We start from the raw sequence: 20,714 nt of genomic DNA, 5'->3' as shown, positions 1-20,714 counted from the left end.
AAAACAATAGGAAAAGCAGAAACACCCACTCATCATAATGCTCATTCCAAGCAGATTCCACAGCCAGGAGGGAACGTCAGCTCTTAGCTTCTACTTGAGTTGTAATCTAGATTCTGTGAAAGAATTGGATCACACATCTACTACCCCCAATTCCCCAGGTCCCATCCTGAATGGCTGGCTCCTTCCATGTTTTAGAGCCTTGTATCTCACTAAGGACTGTAGAGTATAAAATGGCAGCTTTAACTAGCAGGCAAGCACTAAACACACCTCTTTTTCTGAGATGAACAAAGAAGTGGCTGAAAATTCTAACTCTTGCCTTCTCCCCAAGGCAGAAAGGAGTTGAGCCAGGCATTCAATATTCTAACTTCTTTAGAAGGTTCCAAAAATAATGTCTTCAGTAGAATTTGTGGACATGCTGTAGATAGCTGGGATACATTAATACCAGTTCAAAAGCTCTGAGCAGGTCAACTGCTGCAAAGTCATTATGAGACAGACCAATAAATTCAGTGTAGGAATCTTAGGGGAAGAAAGGAGGAGAAAAGATTAGTTTTAAAATTGGCCAGGCAGATCAAGTGGTGGTGACACACCCCTTTAATCCCAGCACTTGGGGGGCAGAGGCAGGTGGATCTCTGAGTTCAAGGCCAGCCTGGTCTACAGAGTGAGTTCCATGACAGCCAGGGCTACACAGAGAGGACCTGTCTCAAAAAACCAAAAGCCAAAAGCAACAAGAAATTGGACAGAAATCGGGGCACACCCCTTTAATCCCAGTACACAGGCAGCAGATGCAGGTGGACCTGTGTGAGTTACAGACAAGCCTGGTCCACACAGAGAGTTCCAAGCTAGCAAACTACATAGTGAGACCCTGTCTCAAAAAAAAAAAAAAAAAAAAAGCTGAAAATTCCACAATCCAAGAAAAGAAATAGATATCTTAGTTAGGGTTTCTATTGTTGTGACAAAACACCAAAAAGCAAGATGGGGAGGAAAGGGTTTATTTGGATTACACTTCCACATTGCTGTTCATCACTGAAGGAAGTCAGGACAGGAAAGCAAACAGGGCTAGAACCCAGAGGCAGGAGCTGATACAAAGGCCATGAGGGGTGCTGCTTACTGGTTTGCTTCTCCTGGATTGCTCAGCCTTATAGAACTCAGGACTAGCAGCCCAGGGATGGAACCAACCACCATGGGCTGGGCACTCCCACATTGATCACTAAATTAAAAAAATGCCTTACAGCTGGATCTCAAGGAGGCATTTCCTCAACTGAAGCTCCTTCCTCTCTTATGACTCTAGCTTGTGTCAAGTTGACACACAAAAACACCCAGGAAAATATTCAAGTTTTTTTTTTTTAAGAAAAAAAAAGCACAAATAAGGTGAACTGAGAGAAATACAAACTGAGATACATACTAGTCAAGCTATCAGAAGTTAATGAAAGCATAAGCAAAAAATAAGTCATATACAAAGGAAATTTTCATATAACAAACAATTAAACAAAATCCTAACATGCCCAAAGCAAGTCATGCTATTGCAATGATAAATTCAAAGTGCTGAAATTGGAGAGAAAAACTTACGAATCTAGAATGCAATAGGAGGTGAAATTGTCTTTCAAAAGTTAAAGTGAGAAAATTCGTTTCCAGGACAGATTAAACTGAGGGATTTCATTACCACTATACCCATCTCATAGAAAATGTGAAGGGAGTTCTTCAAGCTGAAGGAATGATAAAGCAGCACCACACTATCATGAGAAAGGTTGTGCCTTGGTAAACTTGATAAAGGTAAATATTTAGATAAATCTAGAACATCACATTGTACTGTTGGTGGTCAATAAAGCCATGTTTATATTCCTTCTCAGGGTTCTAAATGAAATCTCTACCCCTTTAAGAAAGGATTCCAACAAACTCGATATGCCATGTTTTGTTGATACTCAGAGGAGGCCTGCCTATTTCGGAATAGAAACAGAGGAGGAGTGGATAGGGGAATAAAGAGGAGGTGGGAGGAAGGGAGAGGAAGGAAAGGAAACTGCAGTCAGGATGTAAAATAAATGAAAACTTTAATTAATTTAAAAAAGAAAGTTTTCCAAACTGTGAGATGTGTGTTGGGCCTTATTGGTGTCCATTTTCAACAGATTTGCTCAGATAGAAAGGGAAAGGCCTATTGTCACTTAGAAGGGAAACACAATCTTTCTCCTACCCTGAAGTCCAGTTTCTTATTAAAGAACTAGTATGGTTTAGAAACCCCTCATCTTTTACCGTGCCCAACAGCTGATCAACTTGTGAGGACTGTTTAAAGAAGCAGTGACCTATTTAATCATTAAAATTATCGTACTTTTCCAAAAAGCTTTGATTCTGGTTGTACTCCCTGAGGCTATGCTTCTACCTGTCCATTATCTGAATGGACATTTTTAGTCACCAAAGTTAAGAACTTTTCTCTCTGTGGCTTATGATGTTTTTATTTAACAATTTGATATAATTATCTGTACCCCACCAATATAAACATTATATTATAGGGTCATTGAATATTTATTCACTTACTTCTTTTGTGTTTGTTTTCTTCTAGGGTATTTTAAGACAAGTTTTATGTATAACCTCAGACTCTCTATGTAGCTGATAATGGCTTTGAATATGTGATCATTCTATCACTACGTTTGAGTGCTGGGATAATAGGCATGTGCCATCAGGCTCAGCTTCACTAATTTTCCTTCTTCCATTATTATTTTGGATTGAATACAGAGTAGTGTGCATGCTAGGCAAGTGTTTTACCACTAAGCTATATACCCAGCCCAGAAGAATTGTTTCTTAATGAAAATTCTTAAGGCCATATTAACTTCCTAATTTTTTCTATACAAAAGCATACTTGGGTCTTGGTAAACTTCATCTAAGTGAAATTATGGTCTACATTTTTCTACAAAAGGGATATTTGTGTTAGAAGAATTATAAAATTAATTATCCCCCTACAGGAATATTATCGATATACTTTGCTGAAATAGTTGAATTATTAATTGGGTTCTTCTTCCAAATGACACCAAATTAAATTACTTGGATTCCAATTGTAGGTATGTACAGGATATCTTTTAAACTTTCTGTGCTTTTAGAATAAAATTTTCTGGGCTGGAGAGATGGCTCAGCGGTTAAGAGCACTGGCTATTCTTCCAGAGGTCCTGAGTTCAATTCCCAGCAACCACATGGTGGCTCACAACCATCTGTAATGAGATCTGGTGCCCTCTTCTGGCCTACAGACATATGTGCAGGCAGAACACTGTATACATAATAAAAAAAAGAATAAAATTTTCTGTATCAATGTATGACAAATTATGTAATCATAACTAAATACAACTCTGATGAGCGTAATCAACCTCTGAAAACAGAAATATAAAGCAGTACTTGAATTAATATGGATAACATTACAAAGAAGGTTCCAGTGAGGATAAACCAGTATTATGGGTTCTGTTTCTTAGAAAGACCAAAGAATAAGTCTTGGAATCTGGATCAGAAAACAATAGTAAGTCTACTATTCAGACAAATGAGCCCAGGAGCTATCCTATGGACATAGTATCCATTCAACTTCATCATCATTTTTGAGCGTTTCCTACCTGTGATCGTTTAAAAGAAAAATATCCCATATAGGCTCAGGTGTTTGAACACTTGGTCTCCAGTTGATGGCACTGTTTGGGGGAAGTTTAGGAGGTCCAGCCTTATGGGAGGCCACTGGGAGTGGAATTTGAGAGTTTAAAGACTGGCTCTACTTCAGTTTGTTCTCTCTGCTTTGAACTTGTAGTTTCTGACAGGATCTCTCATCTTCCTGAGCCTGTCACTAAGCCTGCCTGCTGACATGCCTCCCATCAAGATGAATTCCTTTCTCTCTGGAAGTTAAGCCAAAGTCAATTCCTTCTTCCATAAGTGGCTTTTGGTTATGGTGCTCTAACACAGCAATAGAAAGAAAAAGAACTGATATGCAAACTCTTACAGAAACCTATTATTTGTAACCTACCTTCTGACAGACACTAAACCATGTTAAATGTCCAAGGAATAGTAGAAAGGAGTTATACTCCATGTTAAATGAGTTATTTCATAGACTCAGAGCTCTATTGTATAAAATGACAAGTGTGTCCAGAAGTCTTTGACTCATTCCCAATCTGTTACTCACATAAAGGAAAACATCATTACTTTTCTCCTTACCTTAAATTTGCTGGATATCCTGTGCAATGGGTCTAGATGGATGATGGTCACTGAGCAGATTTGTGATGCGTGGTTCCATCCATTAAAACAGTTGGTCTTTTCAACCTTTGCTAACTGTTAAGAAAAGGCAAAAAGTAAATAAGCCATCTTTGCATCATAAGCTATGTTAATAGGATTTCCAAATACTGTTCACATGGCACAGAGAATCTATTCTTACAGTACGACATTAATTTCTTGTCATAACATCAGAACCCTCTATGGGGAATAAAAAGAAAACAATAGAGTGCAAAAGGAGAGCTTACCTAATAGGAAAAGAGAACAAAAACATTCTATGATATGGAATTAAGATAAAAGTAGAATTCTCAATCCACAAAACTAAAAACAAACAAACAAAAAACAAACAAGGATAAGTACTTAGAGGAAGGAACCAGTAAGAATAGTAAATCATGATTAAAATCATAAATCATAGATCTATATTCCTTCAGATTAGAAAATGATTTCCCTTAACCATTTATTTTTACTAATACAAATTCTTCCTACCCAATATGGAGGAGCTTGCCTGTCTTCAGTAAGCTTCTATAAAATCGGAATAATGTAAAGATCAGAGTAATCAACATTGGGTGTTTTGACAAAGGTAGATATTGATAATTCATTTATTTTTTTTCATGTTACCCTATGTGCAAGATGTATCAATAGATACAAAGACAATCAGTTTATGCTTTTGAAGAGCCCACAATCTAACTAGGCGTGACCAAAGGTAAATAAATAAAGCCAATATAGTAGAAAAATTACTGTTACAGATTAACATATAACTATGTCCTTTCACAGCAGCCTGAGAAGCTTGAGCCTTAATGAAAAAACGGGACTTCCCCAAGTAAAGATGGGGAAGGAAACTAATTTCCTTTAATTATGTCATTCATTCATACCTACCAGTAATTGCTCAATGACTATACAAGAGGCACTTCAGAAGACAATAGAAGTATAAGTGAGAAAAACAAGGGAAGGATGAACACAAAATGATAATGCATAAAACAATAACATTCCATGCTGGGTTTTAAAAGTACAAAAGACAACTGTCCTAATTAGTATTAACTGTCAGTTTGACACATTCTAAAATCACTTGAAAAAGTTCCCATGGAGTAATTGTAGTTGGCTTCCTCAGGCTGGTCTGTGATCACATCTATGAGGGATTGACATGCCATAATTGATATAGAAAATATATCAGCCTACTGTGGGTGGCACCATCCTGAACACTATAAGAAAGCTAGCTAAGCACATGTCCATGAGTGAGCAAGCTGGAAAGTTTCTCCATCATTTTTGCTCCAAGTTACTTCTTGAGATCCTGTCCTGATTTCCCTCAGTGATGGACTGTGACCTAGACGTATAAGCCAAGGTTGCAGCAAAAATTAAAATTAAACTGGAGTAATAACCAAAAAGGATCAACTAAAGTGAATATTGTCAGATAAAAAGGCATTTACCAAATGGACAAAGGAGAAAGGACATTCTGTTGGGGGAAATAAATATCTGTATACACACAAGCAAGGGCCAACAGCATAGTAGAGGGAGAGAGAGTGAGAACACACTGTCCAGTTGGCCAAGGGTCAGACAAATGAATGTGTGCTTTATTTGGTGGCAATAAGAAGTACTGTAGTCATGGTAGAAGGAGGATCATGATTAGATGTGCATTTTCAAAAGAAAATTTTGATAGCTGTAAGGAGAACAGACCTAGAGGAAATTCGTTTAGATATAGCAAGACAAGTAAAGGAACTTCTAGCATCCTGAATTTTCATCAGTAACTGACGTAAGGAAAGAGTGTTAGAGCCACAGAGATATTTGCATATCCATGTTTATTGCTACGCTTTTCAAAATAGCTAAACTGTGGAACTAACAATAAGATTTTATTTGGTTTTCAGAATAGAATTATCAAATGTATAGGAAATTAGATAAAGCAGCTGGAGATTACGTTAAGAGAAATAATCCAGACTCAGAAAGACAAATACTGCACATTCTCTATCGTGAATGTCTGTGTGTGTGTGTGTGTGTGTGTGTGTGTGTGTGTGTGTGTGTGTGTGACGCCAACCCAGTAACAACCTGATTATAGATGCCTTTCTTCAGACCTCAAATCTGTTTATTGGAGACTTCAATTCTTGGTTTAGACCCTGGGTCCCTCTAGCCCTTTCATTCTTATCTCTCCATATTATTCTTTGCTTTACTGCAACCTACTTGCTTGATCTCCTCTTTCTACCACACCTCCAACTCCCTGGGGAACCCCCCTCTTGGTGTGGACAGGATCCCCCTAGCTCTTCCCTCTTAGCCTTTTCTCCCAGCCCACCTCCATTCCTCTCTGACACACACCAACCTGCAGAAGCATTCTCTACCAGGCAACCCACAGCCCTCACAGTTTCCTAAGATCCTAAGAAGAATACAAATATATCCATATTTGTCATATAACACAAATCAACTCTGAAGGAATCAAGGACCTCAACATAAAGCAAGATACCCTGAATCTGAAAGAAGAGAAAGTGGGCAATAGCCTTGAACTCATTGGCACAGGAAAGGACTTTCTGAACAGAACACTGTTAGCACAGGCCCTAAGATCAACAATTAAAAAAATGGAACTCATGAATCTGAAAAATGTCTATACAGCAAAGGACACTATCATTAAGACAACGTGACAGCCTATAGAATGAGAAAATATCTTTATCATATACATATCTGACAGAGGGTTAATATCTAAAATATATAAAGAACTAAAAAAAACTGGTCATCAAGAAAACAAATAGCTCAGTTTTAAAATGGGGTAGAAAACTAAACAGAATTCTCAAAAGATAAACACAGATGGCTGAGGAAAATGTCAAGAAATGTTCAACATTCTTAGTCATTAGGGAAATGCAAATTAAACCTACTTTGAGATTTCATCTTACATCAGTCAGAATAGCCAAGATCAATGAAATAAATGACAGCTCATGCTGTCAAGGATGTGGGGTAAGGGTAATATTACTCCATTGCCGGTTGGAGTGCAAACTTGTACAGCCACTTGGGAAATCAATACGGTGATATTTTCTCAGAAAACTGGGACTCTATCTACCTCAATATCTAGCCAAACCATTCTTTAGTATATACCCAAAGGACTCTACATCCTGCTACAGGGACACTTGCTCATCCATGTTCATTGCTGCTCTATTAGAAAGAGTTCAGATGTCCATCTGCAGATGAATAGATAATGAAAATGTGATACATTTACACAATGGAATATTATTCAGTTGTTAAAAATGAAATTTGTGAGTAAATGGATGGAACTAGAAAAATCATCCTGAGTGAGGTAATCCATATCTCAATGACAAATATGATATTCTTTCTCTTCTAGGTGGAAGTTAGCTTTTAAGGCTTCATTAGTCATGCTACAATCAATAATAACAACAGAGATTAGGTAAGAAGTAAGGGACTGGGAGGGGTGAGGATCTCCAAAGTTATGGGAAATAGAATACACCATTATGGATAGATGGAGGTGTGTGTAACTGGAGGATTAAACCAAGAGGGGAGGGAAGAAGGAAGTTAACAGAGGGAATATGAGGGGGGAGAACTAACACTAAGAGTCATTTGAGGGATAATATGGACACCCATTACTGTAGAAGTTTTAAAAAATATATTCATATATGAAAGAAATCTAAATGGACTCACCAAATAACTAAAGGAGAAAATGCCTCAACTAGACATCATTTAATGCCAAAAGAAACATCTAGAGTCAGGAATGGGTTCTATATAATTGAATTGTTGGCCAAAGGGGCCCCATGGAAACCCTCAAAAAACTCAGGGTATTGCCAAGATTATTGATCATGCCCCAAAATCTGATGGTAAGGCCATATGCTATACACAACACTTAAGTAACTCACTGAATATGGGTAAGTTGAGTTAGTGCCTAACTAGAGGCTTCACACCTACTGTCTAGTGTTCATGGAAAGTACTTTGCATGCTACTAGAGGAGAAAGGTAAACACCAAGCCAGCTACAAACCCTGTAATCTGCAATGGTGACCTGCCTGCACGGCACACTGGTGCAATAGCAGCACAAACATTGTGGGAGTAACCAACCACTCTCTGGTTGGATTTCAGGCCCATGCCATGAAATGGAATAAATGCCTGTTACTGTTCAGATGGCTAAGAACCTGAGACTACATAGGCCATGGGCCAAGGGGAAAAGCAAACACTATTGTTTTGCTAAAGCAGTGTTTCTCAGCTTTCCTGATGCTGCAACCTTTTAATACAGTTCCTCATGTTGTGGTGACCCCCAACTGTCCCCAACCATAAAATTATTTTCATTGATACTTCATAACTGTAATTTTGCTACTGTTATGAATCAAAATGTAAATATCTGTGGTTTCCGATGGTCTTAGAGACCCCTGTGAAAGGGTTGTTCAGCCTCCAAAGGGATTGTGAGCCATAAGTTAAGAACCACTGTGTTAAAGGGACACAGCAATAAAATGACTCCCAAGGACATTCTAATATACCCATAGATCAGTGTCTCAGCCATCATCAGAGCAGCCGCCTCCCACAGTAGATGGGAATAAATAAATACAGAGACCCACAACTGAACAATATGCAGAGAGTGTGAGACCTTGGAACACACAGGTTCTAAATGGAACATCTCCATCAAATCCCTCTCTTCAGACCTCAGGGAACCCCAAGGGAGGCAGAAAGACGGCAAGAGCCACTGGGGTGGATGACACAAAGGAAACAGTGTCTTCCGAATACGACATATGACCTCATAGAAACTGTGAGTACACACAGAGCCTGCACAGGTTCATGACAGAAGAGATCCCAGCACTTAGAGAGTGGACACAAACCCCAATCCCTAACCTAGAAGCTATCTTCAATCAAACTTGCAAAGAAAAACTAGTTTTCTTCAATGGAGTCTCATAAATATATAAACACAGGCTCCATGCCAAGCAGTATTTTTGTCATTTGTTTGTTTGTTTTTTCATATTGCTTTAGCATTTAGGAATTTTTTTATCTTACTCATCTTTTGCTTGTGTATTACAGTTTTCAATTTTGTACTTTTTTGGTTTTGTTTTTATATGTGTGTGTCTGTTTCTTGTGCTTTTACTTCATTTTTTAAAACTCAGTTTGTTTTTTTGTGCCTGGATAGGGAAGGGGAAACAATGTGGAAAAAATAATTACAAAAAGATATATATTCAGTTTCTATGCCCATATCAATAGATGAATGCATAAAGAAGAATCTGGTATATGGAATATTATTCAGTCATAAAGAATAATGAAATTATACCATGTTTACTAAAATGGGATGAACTGAAGGACTTAATGTTAAGTGAAAGAAGCCAGATACAGACAAATATGGCCTCTTCTCTCTCATATGTGGGAGCTTACAAAAACATAGGTGACCTAAAAGTAGAATAGTGATTATTAGAGACTAATATGGTGCCTCAGGGAAAGGGAACAAGGATAGAAAATGGTTCTATGTGATAAAGGCACTTTTGCCTATGTGGTACTTGTATATGATAAATACATACTTTTCTATATGTTGCAAATTAGAGTCCTATTATATGTACTATTAATATGTGTTAATAGAAATTTTAAATGAAAAAAAATTATGAAGTATGGGCTAAGAGACAGCTTGCAGTAAAGAGGACTGGCTGATCTTCTAAACGACCTGGGTTTGACTCCCAGCACCAACATGGTATTTCACAAGCATCTGTAACTCCAGTCCCAAGAGATCGGATGACCACTGTGGACCATGTACACAAATGCTACATAGAAATACATGAAATCAAAACACCCACACTGAATAACCCGACATAAAAATTATTCATGATACAGTATAAAAATGAAATTGCAGGTCACAAATGGTGGCACATGCCTTCGATCCAGCACTCATGAGGCCATCTCATTTACATGGTAAGCTCTAGCTCAGCCAGCACTAGTGAGACTGTTTAAATAAAGCAATTTGAGACTAGTATCCTATTTTTAAAATTTTAAAAGCATACTTTATTCATGAAGTTGTTTTTTAAACTATAAAAACCTCTTTAGAAACTAATATATATGAAAATGTTTATGCCAGCTTCTGAATTGTGTCTAGTTATGGTTACTTCAATCATTTATGCTCTTGTAAAAATCATTTTAAAAACTTTTTATTGATTCTTTATGAATTTCACATCATGCACCTCAATCCCACTCATCTCCCCGATGCGTTGCATCTGCCCCCTGTTCTTGCAACCTACACTCACTCCAGGATCTAACAAAATAAAATTTTGAAAAAAAGAAAAGAAAAAATCTTATAGTGGAAGCTGTGGTGTGACACAGTGAGTCACACAGTTTACTTTTTGGTCCATACATCATTACTTGCAAGTGCTCATTGCAATGAGTCACTGGTCTGGTACAAAGCCTCTGGTTTCTGCTACACTATCGACACTGGGCACTCACTGAGACTCCTCATGGATAGAGCTGACACCACTACTCACTTGCCATGTGGTGGTATAAGGGAGGGATAAATCCCCCTATCTCCCTACCTGAGCCGACCCCTACCACAAAATTGGCCCTTCCCTTCACTGACTGCAGCAATTAGTGAGATCAGGTCCTGTACCTTGCCTGGGCAGCAAAACAAAAGGAGATCAAAGGGATACAAATTGGAAAGGAAGAAGTCAAACTTTTGCTATTTGCAGATGATATGATAGTATACATAAGTGACCCCAAAAAATCTACCAGGGAACTCCTACAACTGATAAACACCTTCAATAATGTGGCAGGGTAAAAGATTAACTCAAAAAAAAATCAGTAGCCCTCCTATACAAAAATAATAAATGGGCTGAGAAAGAAATCAGTGAATCATCACCTTTACAATAGCTACAAATAATATAAAATACCTTGGGGTAACTCTAACTAAACAAATGAAAGACCTGTATGACAGGAACATTAAGTCCTTGAAGAAATTGAAGAAGATAACAGAAAATGGAAAGATCTCCCATGCTCATGGATAGGTAGGATTAACATAGTAAAAATGGCAATCTTACCAAAAGCAATCTACAGATTCAATGCCATCCCCATTAAAATACCAACACAATTCTCTACAGACCTGGAAAGAACAATACTTAACTTCATATGGAAAAATAAAAAACCTAGGATAGCTAAAACAATTCTTTACAGTACTTTTTATATTAATGGAAAGAATTACAAAAACCTCAAAGCAAAAATTACTCAGAAGAAATGTCATTGTTTTAAAAAGGAGGAACATAATAATAATTATGGTCTTTTATCACACTAATGATGTCATTGAGCTTTCATTAAATTGATGACAAATATCAAAGGAAGCACAAACAACAGTGAGCTGGTACCAAACAAGTTTGCTATGAGTGATGCTTCAGCAAACAAATCAATAATTTTTTTTTTTTTTTTTTTTTTTTTTTGGTTTTTCGAGACAGGGTTTCTCTGTGTAGCTTTGCGCCTTTCCTGGAACTCACTTGGTAGCCCAGGCTGGCCTCGAACTCACAAAGATCCACCTGCCTCTGCCTCCCGAGTGCTGGGATTAAAGGCGTGCGCCACCAACGCCCGGCTACAAATCAATAATTTTAACATTCTCAACTTCAGTAAGAGTTAGGCTAGCTAATGAAGATAGTAACATTTATGATCTTTGTTGAAACATGTCTGCCAGATCTTTATTTAAATATATATTAATGTTTAGATGGAGAAGAAATATAGTGTTTATTGAATTTCTGGTGTGTGCTAAACATTGTGCAAGATCCTTTATATTTATTATCTTATTAAATTCTGAGTATAGTCTCTGAAGGTAGATACTGTTATTATCATCCCCATAAGAAATAGGTTCATACAGGTAAACCAATTTGCCTAAGATAATATAGATAAGGCTTGAGTGCATGATTTAATCTCAGACTTTTAGGACTCCTAAGAACAAAATTTTATCAGCATGGTAAAATTTCTACTAGTATAACATTTAGAAGAAAGGCATTTTCCACATATTCCTAAGCCTATTGTCTTAGTTTGGATTTTTATTGCTGTGAAAAGTCACCATGACCACAGCAACTCTTATAAATAAAACATTTAATTGGGGTAGTTTGCTTAAAGTTCAGTCCATTATCATCATGACGGGGAGCCTGGCAGCATGTGGGCAGATGTGGTACTAGAGCTGAGAGTGCTACATTTTGTAGGCAACAGGAAGTTGACTGACTGTCGCACTGAGGGAAGCCTGAGAAAAAGAGACCTCAAAGCCCACCCCCACAGTAACACACTTCCTTCAACAAGGCCACACCTCCTAATAATGCCACTCCCTTTGGGGTCCATTTTCTTTCAAACCACCACACCTATTAACCTGCTTGCATTTTCTATGGATGCATGTAGGTAAGCAGAGTGTTTAGCTAGTGTGTCAAAATGCTAGTTTAATTCCCAGCACCACACACATACACACAACACACACACACACAACTTGACTTTCTTGAATTTGAAAACTGAACTGTGTTAAAAGGCTTTCTGATGTTGCATTTGACAAAATACACCAATGTTCCAGTGTAACACAAATTGTTAAACTGTCTTATAATTAAAAAAAAAAACCTGGAGCTAGATATTGGTGTGAAAACTAAGAGATCAGAGAAGCAGAAAGAAGCCAGCTATGTTCTTACCACTAGGAAATCCTCAGCCAAGAGAGAGCTACTTCCTGTATACTCATGCCTACAAACCTTTCTGTGCCCTGCCATCTTACTTCCTCTCTCCCCCCAGCTACATCACTTCCTCTTTCCACCCAGCTACATCAATTCCTCTTTCTGCACAGCTCTGCCACTTTCTGTCTGTCTATACAGACCTTCATAACTCTATGGTTAACTAGCACTGGGATTAAAGATGTGTGCCATCATGTCTGGCTCTGTTCCCAGTGTGGCCTTGAACTGACGGAGACCCGGATGAATCTCTGTCTCCCAAATGCTAGGATTAAAGGCGTGTGCTACCACTGCCTGACCTCTATGTTTAATATAGTGGATGGCTTTTTCTTCTGATCCCCAAATGTGCTTTATTGGGGTGCACAAATAAAATATCACCACATTTCCCCTTTTTTTGTCTAAAAAAATTATAACTAATGTAAGAAAAACTATATACAATAAATATAACTATATACAATATATACAGGCAATAATTATATCAACAATGTCTAATTTGCATTTGACAAATTCAGCAAAAATATTCCATTATCCATCCTATTTTGGTGAGTCCAAAATGTACCTAATTCACTTTCTATCCTAACTTGTATTACCAACTGAAAACTCTTTTCATGCCTTACAAATGTATACACTTTACACTTCTTTAGTGAGTTTCTTTACTGAATTTGTTAACAAGGAAAACTGTATCTAATCTTCAACTCCCTCAGAGACCTGAGAAGGAAATAATATTACCTAGTTAAATAGGAAGTGCAAACAAGCAACTTCCAAAAAATGTGAGTTGACAGAAACAGCCAGCTGCCTGGACAGTCACGTGAGGTTTCTCTGCAGTGTTGGGGCATCCATCTTCAGCCTTCAGGCTTAGCATATTTGACAGACTCATCTGGGAAGCAGGGTTTTCTAAAGAGCTTTCCTACCTTGTCTTGGCAAGGATTGGCAGTCCTTTCTTTTGTGTCCTGCTTGTCCATTTTGGACAGCATACTGTCAGCAGTCGAGGCGAGGGCATTTTCTTGCCCAGTGGCTAACTTTTGCCACAATGAAAGTAAACTCCATATGGAGTTTCTTCAGTGCCCATCATCTTCTCTGAAGTAGATTGGTGCTGCCAGGAGCAGACATGTCTCATTGTCATACAAAAAAAAAGAAAAAAATCTATGTTATTAAAACATCTTAAATGCCATATTCTGTAGATCTCTGAAGTGTTTGAAGATGACCTGTCTATCTAAAATATATTTCTGCTTGACATAGATCTCTGAAGTGTTTAAAGATGACCTGTCTATCTAAAATATATCTGCGCTTGATCTTGAAAACATACCTAATATGATTACAAGTTTGATTGTAATGACTAATTATTAATTTACATTTCTTTATAGCCTAAATAGTTGGTAATAATAACTTTCAAGGACTAGCAAATTGCATTACATCGTTAAATGAATTGTATAGGTCAAATACCTTGAGCAAAATTAGAAATATATTGTAGATGAAATTCCAAATGGTCTTATTAAATAAGAAACACAGAGCCAAATACAGAGTTAAAAGCCCAAGAGATCAGAGCTCTAGTGAAGCCTTTAGCTTACCCCTTGCTGCCATCCTTCCCCTGAGAGAGAGCTTCTAATGTCTAACTTGTCTTTTTATTGCCTTCCTGTTCTACCTTCTCATTGGCTCTAAACCCAATCACATGACCTCCTTGTCACTGCCTGTCTATATAGACCTCCAGGTCTCTATAGTTGGTACTGGAATTAAAAGTTCGTGTCACCACTTGGCTGTGTCCTTGACCACACAGAAGCTGCCATATGATCAGATTAAGGGCATGTGCCACCACAGCTGGACTTCTGCTAAATGGCTCGCTTTTAGCTCTGATCCACAGGCAACTTTATTTATTAATAAACAAATAAAATCTCATTTCAGCACAAATAAAATATCAACATAATATATGTACAGTATTTACTAACAAAATCAATCTCAAATTGGTATCAATATACATAATTTGTATACAAAACTTCACTGAGATGTACAGATGTTGGGTCTGGTTAATTTCTCTGTATGATTTTTTTTTTAATTTTCATGTTTTAAAAATAAATTTTGGAAGGCTAGGTAGATGGCTCAGTGGTTAAGAGCACTAGCAGTTCTTCCAGAGGTCCTGAGTTCAATTCCCAGCAACTACATGGTAGGGCACAACCATCTATAGTGGGAACTGATGCCCTCTTCTGCAATAAAGGTGTACACGGAGAGAGAGCACTTATATATATAAAATAAATAAAGAAAACTTTAAAAATCTTTACAAAATATGAAAACAAAAATGCATATATATACTTATACATACATTTATACATATATACACACATACATATTTTTACATATATAATTATAAATATATACATATACACACATTTATACATATGTAAAATAAAATCTAATGAGTCCATTTAGTGTCACTTGTATGTATATGTGTTTAGGAATGACCATTTGGGATTGGTTAACCTGTCAGGGACTTATTCCTAAAGAAGACTGATTCTCCCTCTTTTAGCAGCAGTTGCCTATAGTTTCATGTAGTGGTGGGGCCTTGTGAGATTTACCCCATCCACCTTAGTGTCTTAGTTACTTTTTAATTGCTGTGAAGAAACACCATGACTGAGGCCAATTATAGAAGAGTTTTTTTGGTTTTTTTTTTTTTTTTTTTTTTTTTTTTGGTTTTTCGAGACAGGGTTTCTCTGTGTAGCTTTGCGCCTCTCCTGGAACTCACTTGGTAGCCCAGGCTGGCCTCGAACTCACAGAGATCCGCCTGCCTCTGCCTCCCAAGTGCTGGGATTAAAGGTGTGCACCACCACCGCCCGGCTATAGAAGAGTTTATTAGGGGCTTACATAGAGTGAGTTCATGACCATCAAGGTGGAGAGCATGGAAGCAGGCAGGCAGTCATGGCACTGGAGTAGTAGCTGAGAGCTTACATCTGGATCCATAAGCAAAGAAAGAGGGGGAGCTAACTGTGCTTGGTGTGGGCTTTTGAAACCTCAAAGCCTGCCTCCTGTGACAAACCTCCTCCAACACAGCCACACCTCACAATCCTTACCAAATAGTTCCACTAAGCATTCAAATATATGAGCCTATGGATGCTATCATCATTCAAGGCACCATAATTGGAATATCAGTTGGTGCTGTAATTGTGCCAAGTCTTATTTAGATGACAATAATCTTAAGATTTCATGAGTGTAACTCCATGTTACTTATAGAAGACAGTCTTGGCCAGGCGGTAGAGGCGCACACCTTTAATCCCAGCACTCAGGAGGCAGAGGCAGGCAGATCTCTGTGAGTTTGAGGCCAGGCTGATCTACAGAGTGAGTCCCAGGATAGCCACAACTGTTTCACAGAGAAATCCTGTTTTGAAAAATCAAAAAAAAAAAAAAAAAAAAAGAAAAGAAAAAAGAAGACAGTCTCACAGCAGATATCCTGGTCCCCTGGCTCTTAATAATCTTCCCTCTTCCATAATGTTCCCTGAGCCTTAAGTTTGGGGGTTGTGTACAGATATATCAATTTGGGCAAAGCAGCCCACAGTTTGTTGTCCTCTGCATTTTAACTAGTTGTGGTTTTCTGTAATGGTCTCCATCTACTACAAAGTGAAGCTTCTTCCTCCTTACCATTTTAAGATATTTAATCTTTATGAAAGAGACAGATTTTACTAAACTCCCATATGAGAATGTCAGACACAGTTATGGCTGGAGAAAGAGCACATTTTTGAGCAAATAAAGGATTGTGACTTATCAGAAAGAGAACTTATTTTTTCCCTTGGGCACAGTCAGTACTAGAGAGTGCTAGAGAATAACCAAAAAGATATCACAAAAATGAGGCAGAAAGTTTTCTTAAGGTATAAGCACCTCACTTAGGCACAGCTCTAATTTATGATACTAGCAATCAAAAGTTAGCAATGAAATACCCAAACCTGTTGCTGTCCAACAAAATTATATCAATAAACTCATGATATCACATTGAAGTAACAAAGCTAGATTGCTCAGAATACCTTCTCACAGCTTTGTTGGACAGCAACAGGATTATGAAAGATACAAGGGGCTTACAAAAATGATTTTACATAATACAAGTTGTAATAAACTCACATATGCAAACCTATCTTTCTCAATGAAGTCTCAACATCTGGAAAGGGGAACTTCACAAAGTAGAAATGAATAATACGGAGGTGCTCAGCAGATACCTTTGGTCTAGTGTCTATAGCATACATAAATTGGCCCCTAGAATTTGTCTGGCAGGAGCTCAACATCTATATAAGTTCCACACATCACATCCTGAATATTTCCTCAATAAAATTTTATTATTTATATATAATGTTCTGATCATTTTTTTCTGAAAATGCCCCATTTAATATAAACCCGGTAATAGTAACATCACCTAAAACAGTGGCAATAGAATTCAATGTAAAGGGAAGATCTAGAGACTCTGAGAATGAGATTTAGTGGTTTCAGGGGTTAATGCCAAATCACAGGGTTGCTATGTTTCAAGACACTTCAATATAAAAATAACATAAATATATAACAGGTATGTTTTGTTGCTTTGAGATAAAGGCATTATTATAATCTCAAACACTTGAGTAGTTGCTATTTTCAAGATTTGACTATTTTTCTAACTTTAGAGCTCAGAATGATCATAAGAAGTAAATACTACCACTTCCTAATTACAGCAATTCAAACACAAAGAAACTAAGTGCTTTCATCCCATTACCATAAATTATATTAAACTCAGAGAGAAAGAATCAAGGATATCCAAGTGCTCCAAAAGTGCTTTTATAAAAATAAGGTTTTTATTATATAGTTTCAGACTAAGCTGGAACCCATAGAAAAGAAAACAAATGGACACACTGGAAATTGCTTAACCATCTTAGTCAGTGTTCTATTGCTGTGAAGAGACACCATGACTACAGCAACTCTTATAAAGAAAAGCATTTAATTGGGGCTGGCTTACAGTGCAGAGGTTTAGTCCATTATTGTCATTGCAGGGTATGACGGCATGCAGGCAGACATGGTAGCTGAGAATTCTACATCTGGATCTTCAGGCAGCAGGAAGAGAAGACACTGGGACTGGCTTGAGCGTTTAAAATCCCAAAGCACACCCCCAGTGACACACTTCCTCAAACAAGGCCACACCTCATAAACCTGATAGATAGCACCACTCCCTAATGACCAATCATTCAGATGATACATAAGCCTATGAGGGCCATTCTTATTCAAACCACCGAAGGAAGTGGCACTATTAGGAGGTGTGGCTTTGTTGGGGTGAGTGTGTCACTGTAGAGGCGGGCTTTGAGGTCTTATGTATGCTCAAGACAGGCCAAGCAAGACAGACCACTTCCTGTGAGTCAAGATGTAGGACTCTCAGCTATTTCTCCAGCACCATGTCTGCCTGCACGTCACCATGTCTCACCATGATGATAATGGGCTAAACTTCTGAAAATGTAAGCCACCTCAATTAAATGTTTTACCTTTATAAGAGTGGCAATGATCAAGATATCTCTTCACAGCAATAGAAGCCCTCACTAAGACAACCACCACCACATCTAGATAACATTTTACAATATATATTTATATATATATCCCTCCCTCATGTTATCCCCTATAAATTTCCAACAACTACTGAAGTTCAAAGAAGTTAAATGGCCTGATTTAGGTCATACAGCTCTGAGTGTCAGGGTGGGAATTACACCCAAGTATTCTACAGTCAAGTTTAATTCTTATTAGATAATCTTACTTAACTTACACGCTTTTTGCAGAGGTAAGTGAGCAAAGGTACACATTTCTTTACTTCTGAATTTCAAACTCCCAACCATCTTTTCCAAGGAAACAGATTTAGGAAACATTATTTCAAGAAAGGTAGGTTCTGTATGTCTAAAAACAATAAGCTACCTATTATTTTTACATTTATTTCACTTGTTAGAAAGAGGCTATAGTTAGCAATCACTTATAATAAAGTCAGTAAAACTCAATTAATAGGTTCAAATATAAAAACACAGGTGCAATTGAAGATGGAGAAAAATAAAACTTAAACATCCCCTAATTTTTGACAACAAATACTAGAAGGAGAAGGGTAAGTAAAAGGAGGAGGATGAGGCCATCCTTCATTTTCCCTCATTTCTTTTGAGGATTTGGATTATAAGAAAAAGCATAAAGATCTTCATGTATGTTAAAGAAGTTGGGCATGAAACAAAGCAAAAAGTGAAACAAGGATTACTTTCTCTCAAAGGAAATACTTGCTAAACAAACCCAGAAAAAGACAGTGACCTGTTTACAGTTTTAGATTTACAGAAGGAATAAGAACAAGCTTATTACTTTATGTTCCTTTTTTTAAGCTCTAAAGGCTTACATTTAAAAAAAACAGAAAGAGCATGAAAAAATTACTTAATAATGCAAATAAAAAATTTGTAAAAACAAAATCCAAATATAATTTATGGCAAGAAATAATAAAAATAAGAGCAGAAATTAATGAAATAAAAACAAACAAAACAACACAAAGAATATAAGAACTGAATATAAGAACTGGTTCTTTGAGAAGACAAGATTGGCAGACTCTTGTCCTAACTAACCAAAACAAAGAGATGACCCAAACTGACAGAGTCAAGAATGAGCAGAGAAAGTTTATAATACACACCAAGGAAATTCATAACAATACTTTAAAAACCTGCCCCTAAAAGAAATGGATAAGTTTCTAGATTCAGTCAAACCTCCTAACTTAAACCAGGAAGTCAACAGCCTAAACAGACACATCACAAATGAAAACATTGAAACAGTAATAAATAACCTTCCAAAAACAACCATGTGCAGATGGAATCACAAAGGAATTCTACTAGGTGTGAAAAGACCTACAGCCAATCTTTTTTAAACTATTTTTAAAAAAGACACAGAAGGAACACTCCCAAACTCCAATGAAGACAGTATCACTTTAACACCAAAGCCAGGTTAAAAAAATGAAAAGATGAAACTACAGGCAAAAATCCCCAATGAACATTGATTAAAAAATAGTCAATCAAATACATGTAATCAGAATACAGACATATATCAAAATATTATTGACCATGACCAAGTTGGCTTTATCCCTGAAATGCAAGGACAGTTTAACATACACAAGTCAAATGTCATAAACGACATAAATAGACTTAAAGACAAAGATTACATTATCAGCTCGATAGATGCAGAAAAACCCTTTGAGAAAACCCAATGAGCCTTCATAATAAAGTCCTAGAGAATACAGACCTAGAGAAGTGTTCCTCAACCTATGAGTCATGACCCCCAGAGGGGTCACATATCAGATATCCTGCATATCAGACATTTCCATTAAGATTCATAAAATGGCAAAATTAAAGTTATGAGGTAGCGACAAAATGATTTTGTAGTTGGGGGTTCACCATGACACGAGGAACTGTATTAAAGGGTTTCAACATTAGGAAGGCAGAGAACCACTGAACTAGAGGAACACACCTCAACATACTAAAAGCTGTATATGAGAAACTCACAGCCAACATCATCCTAATTGGAGAAAAGCTTGAAGCAGTCTCATTGAAGTCAGGAAGGAGAAACAAGAATGTCCACATGCAGAAGAATGAAATAAGACCCATATATTGCAGATTATCCATAGGTATTGCTAAAGGAACTATTTATTCTAAACAATTATATTGAGAACAATTCACTAAACAGGATAATGCAAATCCATCTCAGAGTCCTGGAAGGTTGATGGTCTGTCCTACATTGCTTTTACTACCTAAGTCAGTCCCCTCCATCCAAGCCCACAAGGGAGAGAGGAGAAAGGGCCTGCATAGTGCCCTTCAGGTCTTAAGCTAGCTCAGAGGCCACACCCTAGGGGCTGGTACCTCGAGGTCATAGGT

General features: G+C 37.4%; 1 protein-coding gene across 4 annotated transcripts in view; it reads right to left on the bottom strand.

Annotated features, from left to right (window-relative positions):
• Asb12 (ankyrin repeat and SOCS box containing 12) overlaps positions 1-20,714 on the bottom strand; it is a 76,592-nt gene that overhangs the window by 38,081 nt on the left and 17,797 nt on the right. For 3 of the 4 annotated variants that reach the window (XM_076561711.1, XM_042269283.2, XM_042269282.2), the window contains exon 2: positions 4,171-4,284. The gene's annotated coding sequence lies outside the window, so the exon portion shown is untranslated. Of the gene's footprint in view, positions 1-4,170; positions 4,285-13,757; positions 13,959-20,714 lie in introns of all 4 variants that reach the window. The other variant, XM_076561712.1, reaches the window with a different exon arrangement.

Source organism: Peromyscus maniculatus, chromosome X, assembly GCF_049852395.1.
Source record: "Peromyscus maniculatus bairdii isolate BWxNUB_F1_BW_parent chromosome X, HU_Pman_BW_mat_3.1, whole genome shotgun sequence".
In the NCBI taxonomy this organism is placed as follows: Eukaryota; Metazoa; Chordata; class Mammalia; order Rodentia; family Cricetidae; genus Peromyscus; species Peromyscus maniculatus.
Note: the sequence above shows the minus strand (reverse complement) of the source record. Positions and strands in the feature narration are given on the sequence as shown.